At 39.0% G+C, this 8,213-nt stretch overlaps 1 protein-coding gene across 1 annotated transcript in view; it reads right to left on the reverse strand.

Annotated features, from left to right (window-relative positions):
• LOC121030571 (bifunctional heparan sulfate N-deacetylase/N-sulfotransferase 3-like) overlaps positions 1 to 7,436 on the reverse strand; it is a 182,416-nt gene extending 174,980 nt beyond the window's left edge. The window contains 1 exon segment of the mRNA XM_040475111.1: positions 7,278 to 7,436. The gene's annotated coding sequence lies outside the window, so the exon portion shown is untranslated.
• Between the last annotated feature and the right edge of the window lie 777 nt (positions 7,437 to 8,213).

Here is an 8,213-nt window from a genome sequence, read left to right on the forward strand (position 1 = left end):
CTAAAGAACAGACACACCAGCTTGCATGTCAGAGAGTTTCCATGGACACAACTGTCTTTACGAGTACAGAGCTGACCATTGGTTGCTTTGGGATGCCTATTCAACCTATGATGGGGAATATGCTGAATGACCAAGGAAGTGTAAATTAAATTTAGAAAATCAACAAACCACTTAGGCAGGCATTGTGGAATAGAGCAGATACAGGAAAGCTGAAAGGTTGGACTGGCTATAAACATCACCACGTCATCAGGATTTCCTATGAGGAAAGGAAATCACCAAAGGAAATCACATCATATAGGAAGGTAGAATTAGTAACAACAACACAGCCAAACTAGTGAACACTTACTACATGCCAACATGGTGTTGGGCCCTTTAAAAGTTAAGTAACCTGTCCAAGATGCCACCACTCATAGAGGTTGAACTGAAATTGGAACTTGACAGTCTGCATTGAAGATGCCATACACCTGGGAAAGCAACTACAGCATGCAAGTTTGGGAACATGTAGCAAATGGATACTGGGTGGTATTATCTTGAGATGCTGCAGTTTCTGCATATGACAATGGGGGTACTTGAGGTACCTATTAATAGAGTTCTCATGAGAATTATGAGATAAACTACAGAAAGCTCTTAGAAAACTGTCAGACACATAGAATGAATATATTACATGTTACCTGTGATGATGATGATGTTGATGATGATGATGATATTGATGATGATGATGACATAAATAACATAGGAAATGTGAAATATCTGAAGATGGCCAATTAGAATTCACTAAGGATTTTAAAGGGACAGCTACAAGCATTCCAGTGTAAGCAGAGTTGTGGGAGATACAGGAAGTCCACCTTTGATGTAGGAAGCTAAAGTTAGATGGGTCTCAGAACAGAGGAAGAGACTCAGTCAGAGGCATAACCCAGCATCATGTTCATCCTTGGGCTTCTCATTCCTCTCCGTTACCCCAGATGAACTTACGCACTCAACGGCTTTCACTGCCATCCATGCTCCAGTAAGTTCCAAATGTTTATTTTTAAGTCCACCCTGCTTCCTCTGAGCTTTAGGATTGCAAATTGAACTATCAACTTGATACAACAACAACTCACAGTAACTCTATTCTTTCTCATTATATGGCAACCACTGTTTAGCTCTACTGGAATTGTGTCACAAGAAAACTCATCTAAAATTGAATTATGATCTACTGTCTAAAATTGTCTTCATCTCCCTGCAACCATGTAGTGCCTTATCCTTGACACCTTCTTTTCCCTCACCTCGGCTCATCTAAATAAACCCAAGTCCTGTCATTTCCATTTCCCAAAACTCACCTCGCCTCTTCAGTACACTTCTCTCCTTTCTGAGGCAATGTTCTTCTCACTTGAACTACCACAACAGCTAGCCTCATCATAAACACTCTTGGCTCCTTTTATACTTTTCTCAGCCCAGCATCAAAGCACAAATCTGACTGATTCTTCCTAGCAGAAAATGTATCCATGGCTGCCTATTTCACTTACTGATTAAAATGCAAATTTCTATACATTCCCCACAAGACACTGTGAGGAATGCTTCCAACTCTTACATCTCAGGTCTGATTCAAGGGTGTGCTCCCCTCCAAGTTCCAGGTAAATTGGAAGAGACAGCTTCTTTTCTGACTCAGCGTCTTCTCACATGCTGTTCTCTTTGTCTAGTTTTCTCCCATTTCCTCATCTGGCTCCATCCTCTAGAGCCCACAGCTCTAAGCATAAATATTCCTGCCTCGCAAAAGCCCCCTTAATTCCCCAGATCTGTTGTGTCTCCCCTTTACACCCTGTCACATCACCATCTAGTTTACCTCTGCAGCACATCTAATACTTACAATTAGTCATGTGCGACTGTGTGCATTTCTCCATAGGTTAGAAGCATCTGTAAGCACCTGTCCTGATCACCTCTATATTCTTGATATCAATACAGTGACTGAAGTAAGAACATCCCACTGAATTGTTAAATGAGTGAGAAAAGGGCCTGCACTAAATTTTACAAATAGTAGCTGCATTCACAAACTAGAGTAGTCAGTAAGTCCAACCATCTTCCATGAATGGGTAGCTCCATCAATCACATTGGCCTCAGTCAGGTGATAATATAAACACTGTGAATGGCAGCAGCCACTTTGTCCACAGCTATAAATCAGTCACATCCAGAATACACCTTTCATTGGATATTACTCAAATATCTATTTTTCCCATTCTGATATTTTTTCAGAATTCAGCATGTCTGGGGTTGTTTTGCAATGCATCTGTTTTTAAAAAGGAAAACACCTGTTTTCCACCAAGGAAACTTTAGGCATTCTTTAATTATATACCATTAACAAAAGGCAGAGGGAGAAATTATTTTTTGGAATTATAAGCAATTCCATATACTGAAGAACTGAATCTATGCACACATGCATTTTGCAAAATATTACAATATCTGCACAGTGACATGCCTACTTGTCACTCTGTAACCTATCCTTTCTCTTCCACTAACACCCACCATCATCCCAAAGTAAAAATCAATTTCTAAATGAAATAGAATCACGTTGAAGTTGGCAGTACAAGAAATGTGAGAAAAAGATTGCCATCTGGAAAATGAGTATTAATAACTGAAGAACTTCAGGTTCTAACATAAATGAAAGATATTTAAAAGATCTTGACAACATTCTCTTTTCACAAAATTAACTGTATTTTATGGTGTTGAAAAATGCATTGGGAGGCCTCAAACACATTACGAATTTGCTAAAAGTAATTTAGTAGTATTAAAAATTGACAAAGAACATGCTCTTCTCTGGGAAAAAAAATGTGTGAAATTGTGTCATGTTAATTGAACCCCGCTGTGGTAGGCAAGGCACATGCTGATTTGCATGGAGTACGACCAAGAACACACTCTGTCTCTAGAACTGTGGTTTCACTTTAGGATGGATAGGCAAACAGCTGCACTTGGGGGCATTAGTTTTGTTTGATACGTTAAATGGAAAAGTGCTGTTCTATTGCCATTTTCGCTCCTTCTCTGTATTTAGAAATTATGAAGAAAAGAATACTTTTGTTCCCGTCTCTCAGTGCTGTGCCATCCGGCGAGGTAACACAAGAAAACTTCCCCACTACTGCTTGCCCTTTGTTCTGTCTGTAGGACTTAAAGGAGAAAATGTCTCTCAAATCCCCTTAAATTGAGCTACAATGTATGCAGCAATGTATTCCTGCCTAATTGCAGGGCATGATGACTACTGCCGATGCAGCTTTCAGGATCTAATACAACCTTTGTCATTTTTATTCTTCTTCAGAGTCATGGGAACAAGAGTATTAACCAAGTCTCTCCTTGTTTGCCTGCATCATAAGATGTAAAGTTACAGATGAGCTTTTGGCTATGTTTTAGGGTGGGTTATATGAACTGGAGAAGCAAAGGCAGTCAATCTGCAGAGAGGATAATGCAAAGAGAGCAGAGAGGAGCAATGAAGAAATATAATAGGGAGACCTAGGAAATCTGAGGTCCTGGTTCTATTACTCTCTATCCTATGGAGGCATCAACAAAGAAGTCAGATAAATTCTTCCATTGTTACCCTAGGCATCTTTTAGAACAAGTGACACTCAATCCAATTGGTGTATCACGGGAGAAGAAAGAAATCACCTAAACTGGACCTATACTCCATTAGGGAAGGCACCACCTGTAATGGTCTTGGGCACTGGTTTAAGCATGACACAATAATAGGTGCCAAGTAAGTATCTCTTGAAGGAATAAATGATCATTTCATATGTAGGAGTACGTAAGGGTAGAAGTGGTAGGAATGATTTGAAGTGGTATGTGAATTGCCTCTGTTATATCAAGAGGCATATCAAGCACAAATACTTGAAAACATAGAGATAATATAGTGATTAAGAGCATGTGCATTGGAGCCAGACGCAAACTGAATCCCATTTTTTTTTTAATTTTTTTTTCAACGTTTATTTATTTTTGGGACAGAGAGAGACAGAGCATGAACGGGGGAGGGGCAGAGAGAGAGGGAGACACAGAATCGGAAACAGGCTCCAGGCTCTGAGCAATCCGCCCAGAGCCTGACGCGGGGCTCGAACTCACGGACCGCGAGATCGTGACCTGGCTGAAGTCGGACGCTTAACCGACTGCGCCACCCAGGCGCCCCTGAATCCCATTTTTACCATTTGCAAGGATATGATCTTAGAAAGGTAACCTCTCAGTGTCTGGAGTTCCTCATTTATGACATGGAAATAATTAGAGCTTCTACCTCAAATAATCTTTGTGAAGATTACATGAGCTAAAAATTAGTATGTCAGTGCTTAGAACAGTACCTGGTACAAAGTAACCATTCTAGCAGTGTTAACTGTTATTTTTAAAAGTTTCATATCTATTACTAAATATCTAGACAACAGTACTAATCAACAAGTTTTGTATTATTCTTTAATTTTTTTCACGTCTGTTTGTCCTATCTTTCAGAACAATTTTCACAGTGTTGGACAACAAAGAAGACAGAAAAGCATCTCTGAGAACATCATTTTCCAGGTAAGGGACCAAGGCCCAGAGCTAGCAAGAGGGGTTGTACATCTCTCATGGCAGAACCAGACCTAGAATTTATATGGTGCTTCATGTTATTCTGAAACATTGTAACCTAAGGAAAAAAAAAAATTGAAAACGCAGTGTATGTAAAGTGAATACCCATCATTGAGAAGCTAAAATGTTTTAGTATAAGACTTTAATATTTTATTTGTAAGCTCATGTTTGGCAATAGGTGATCAAGAGTTATAGCCCTCAGGAGGTGCCTAGGTGGCTCAGTTGGTTAAGCGTTGGACTTCGGCTCAGGTCACGATCTTGTCGTTCATGAGTTCAAGCCCCATATAGGCTCTGTGCTGACAGCTCAGAGCTGGGAGCTTGCTTTGGATTCTGTGTCTCCTTCTCTCTCTGCCTCTCCCCTGCTCTCTCTCTCTGACATAAATAAATATTAAAATTTTTTTTTGAAAAAAAAAAAAGAGTTTCAGCCCTCAGTAATTTATCGGAGTTTTTGTGAAATAATTTGTTATACACATTAATTATAGAGAAGCCTGATTTTTTTTTGTTATGCAACTTACATAAAATTGATGAAGAATGTTTAGAGTAACATGAAGGTCCTTTTGACATCCCAGACCTAAGGATATAGTTTTTATTAAGAACAAAGAAGCAAGCAAACAAGCAAACAAAAAAAAACCAATTGGTTTTCTACAACCAATTATTGGGTACTCTAAGAAAAAAAATTCCATTATAAAACAATTTTGAGCATTTTTCAAACTAATTATCATTATAATGTAAGCTGTTACTTTTGTGGCCTGGCAGCATTCTCTAATCTGGACAGGTGCTCAGAGGTCAGGCATGTCAGTGTAAATATGCTCGTCCTCAACAGCCACAGCACAGGAGACCGAACTTCTACTGTTCTTTCCTGTTGTCTAAACTGTTAAGCAGTTATAAATCCAAGACATTCATTTAGTTGAGAATAGTGTTTTTTATCACCAATTCTATTTCTCTGTTTTTATAGTGCATATATACCACAAAGTATTTAAATATCATTTTCTTTAACTATATTTTATACCTCAACATATACGTACTTAAGCTTAAAAGTTGGCACTAATCACTAAAGAACAGTTAAGACTTAACCAGGTTTCAAGGAAGTCATTTTAAGATTCCCTAAATTAAAAGAAAAATTTGTCATTTCTTTATGGTTTTGAAATTCTGAAATAGCAAGTTGACCACTGAATGTTTAGATTCTAGCTCATGATAACTTCTTCAGTAGAATATATATGGTCCAGAAAAATGAACCTCAAGTGCCTGGTTATCTCTTCCACAGTATTTTTTTTTTCCAACAAACCTTTCAGTTACGCCACAAATTACTGTAATAACTTGCTGTTATCTTCAGAAATAATACTTTCCTCAAGAAAATATACTGAAAGAGAAGGTATACCTTAACTCAACTGAACTAAACTATAACACATCTCTCCAGAAAGAGATAAAAGTTTTATCTAAAAACATTTTAGTAACCTAAGAATCCTTCATTCTAAAACCTATGAAGAAATTAATTCATGTGACCAATTTAATAGCAATATTTACTTATACAAAGAAAGAAGACTTCTGTTTTACCATTAGAACCATAAAGAAAAACAATAAAAATATGAGAGACGGTAGATACTGGGTTAACTGGAGAAAGAAAGAAAAAAAGAGCTTCTGTTAGGGCAAGCCTCTTGATACGTTCAGTATTATTTTTCAGAAGAGTCTCTTTCAAATTTAGTTTTGAAACCTCCTTCTCAAATACAATATTAATAGGACACTATAGTTGAAGAAAAAGGGGAAAATGCCCTTCAGCTGAATATCAGATGTCTGAGAGTTTGCCCTCCATATCATTCTCCTCTACGCTGAATAGCATTGTTCTGTAGTTGACAATATGATATTATCTAAGCACAAAGAAAAAGTGGGTTGGAGATCACTTTCATATGTATCTCAATATTTGATTTCTATTTTACTCTAATATGAATATGTAGCTGTTTACTTAGGAGTGATTTCCTCAAAACTCTTCCCAGATTACAAATGTTGTACTTCAATGTGTATATAAAGAATATGAATAAAATTTCAACCTTAAATGAGTTTGAAGCTTAAATAGTTTCCAGATATTAGAAGAACTAGTTGGAAGATGAGCTAAGTAAACCTCTTAAAGAATTTTAACCGGGTTCTTTTGGGGGGGGGGGGGAGTGGACATATTAAATGGAAGATACATGTATTTTCTTTTAAGGTTTCTATATTCAATACATAGGTTGATAATTTCTTTCCAGTTGCATCTAATTTTATTAACTATGTAATTTTAAATAATATTTATAAAATGAATTGCATCAAATAGAAAAGAGTGAGTATCATTACTGTCTAGACAGGTAGTTATAGTTTAAATCTCTATAGTTTAAATCTCTAGTCCATCAAGCAATAGACATGGGTTCTGTTTAACAATTTTGCTGCAGAATAATTACAACTTGTTTGTGGAGATCTTTAACAATTATAAAGGATCATCTCCTTGATACCTCAATTTTACTTAAGGGAGAGAAGCTTTAAAATTACCTCAAAATGATAAGATATTTCTGTGTCTCATTTAACTTAATTGAAATACTCTATTTCTTCCACAAGAATAAAATCAGGTGCTTGTTTAATCCTGAAATTCTTAGATTAATTGAAAACAAAGTTGCTATCTCTTACCAAAAGCCCTCATATTATGGGTGAGCCGTTAATGGATAGTGTAAATAAACAGATGCACTTACCTGGAATGAGAGTTGAAAGCGCTGAAAATGCTTGCGAAAGTTTCAATGGAGATAAAGGAAACTGAACAAGCAGCATCCACTACCAACGGCTCAGGCTGTTGGGCTTCACAAGTGGCAACAATACCAGTTCTGGCCCAGTGCTCTTGTGTTATGTAACATCTTATTAATATTAGCCATCAAACTGCTACCAAGCTGGTGAGGCACTAGAGGGCAAGAGTGTCACATGCAAGACCCGTCGCCAAGGGACAGGCTTTGGTACCACTTCGGGAAGACAGATGCTAACTAAGCTGATAAATAAAACGATGCCTGAACGCAACAGCAAACTTGTAATGTTCCTCAAAGAATATTTTAAATGTCAATTTTCTGACTAGCTGTAGAGTTAACAGGTTAATAAATATGCATAAGCAAATAACCACACCATGCAAAACTTTCGGGATTATATTTATAAACCTACAGTCAGTCATCCAGGAGGCTATTTTTTTTTTTTTTCTCATTGTCTAAATACACTTATTTAAAACAGAAGAGGAAAGGCTAATTAAATAAAAACGAGTAAACGGTTTCAGGACCCCTTCAAACCGCGAGAAACTTGTCCGGCTCGAGGGTGCCACCTCCGGAGTCCGCATTGCAAGTCGCCCGGGTCGGGTGTCCGGGCGAGGACCGGACCCCTCAGTCATCTGGCGATTACCTCGGGCTGCAGCCGTCCGCGGGATCCTCCTTCCCGGGGTCCTCGGCCTCGGCGACTCTCCGGGGCGGCCCCGCGGTCCGGGCGGCGTCCGGAGGCTTCGCGGTGGCGGGAGCCGGCCGGGGGGTGGAGGGGGGCGACGCAGACCGCCCTACCCTCGCCCGCCCGGGGGTGGTCTCCGCGGACGCCGCCGGTGGGCGACTCAGGCTGGCCCGGAGCGCAGGCGGCGCGGGGAGGGGAGCGGCTGCGGGGCG

The sequence above is a fragment of the Herpailurus yagouaroundi genome, unplaced genomic scaffold (genome assembly GCF_014898765.1).
Source record: "Herpailurus yagouaroundi ecotype Mexico unplaced genomic scaffold, PumYag 28, whole genome shotgun sequence".
In the NCBI taxonomy this organism is placed as follows: Eukaryota; Metazoa; Chordata; class Mammalia; order Carnivora; family Felidae; genus Herpailurus; species Herpailurus yagouaroundi.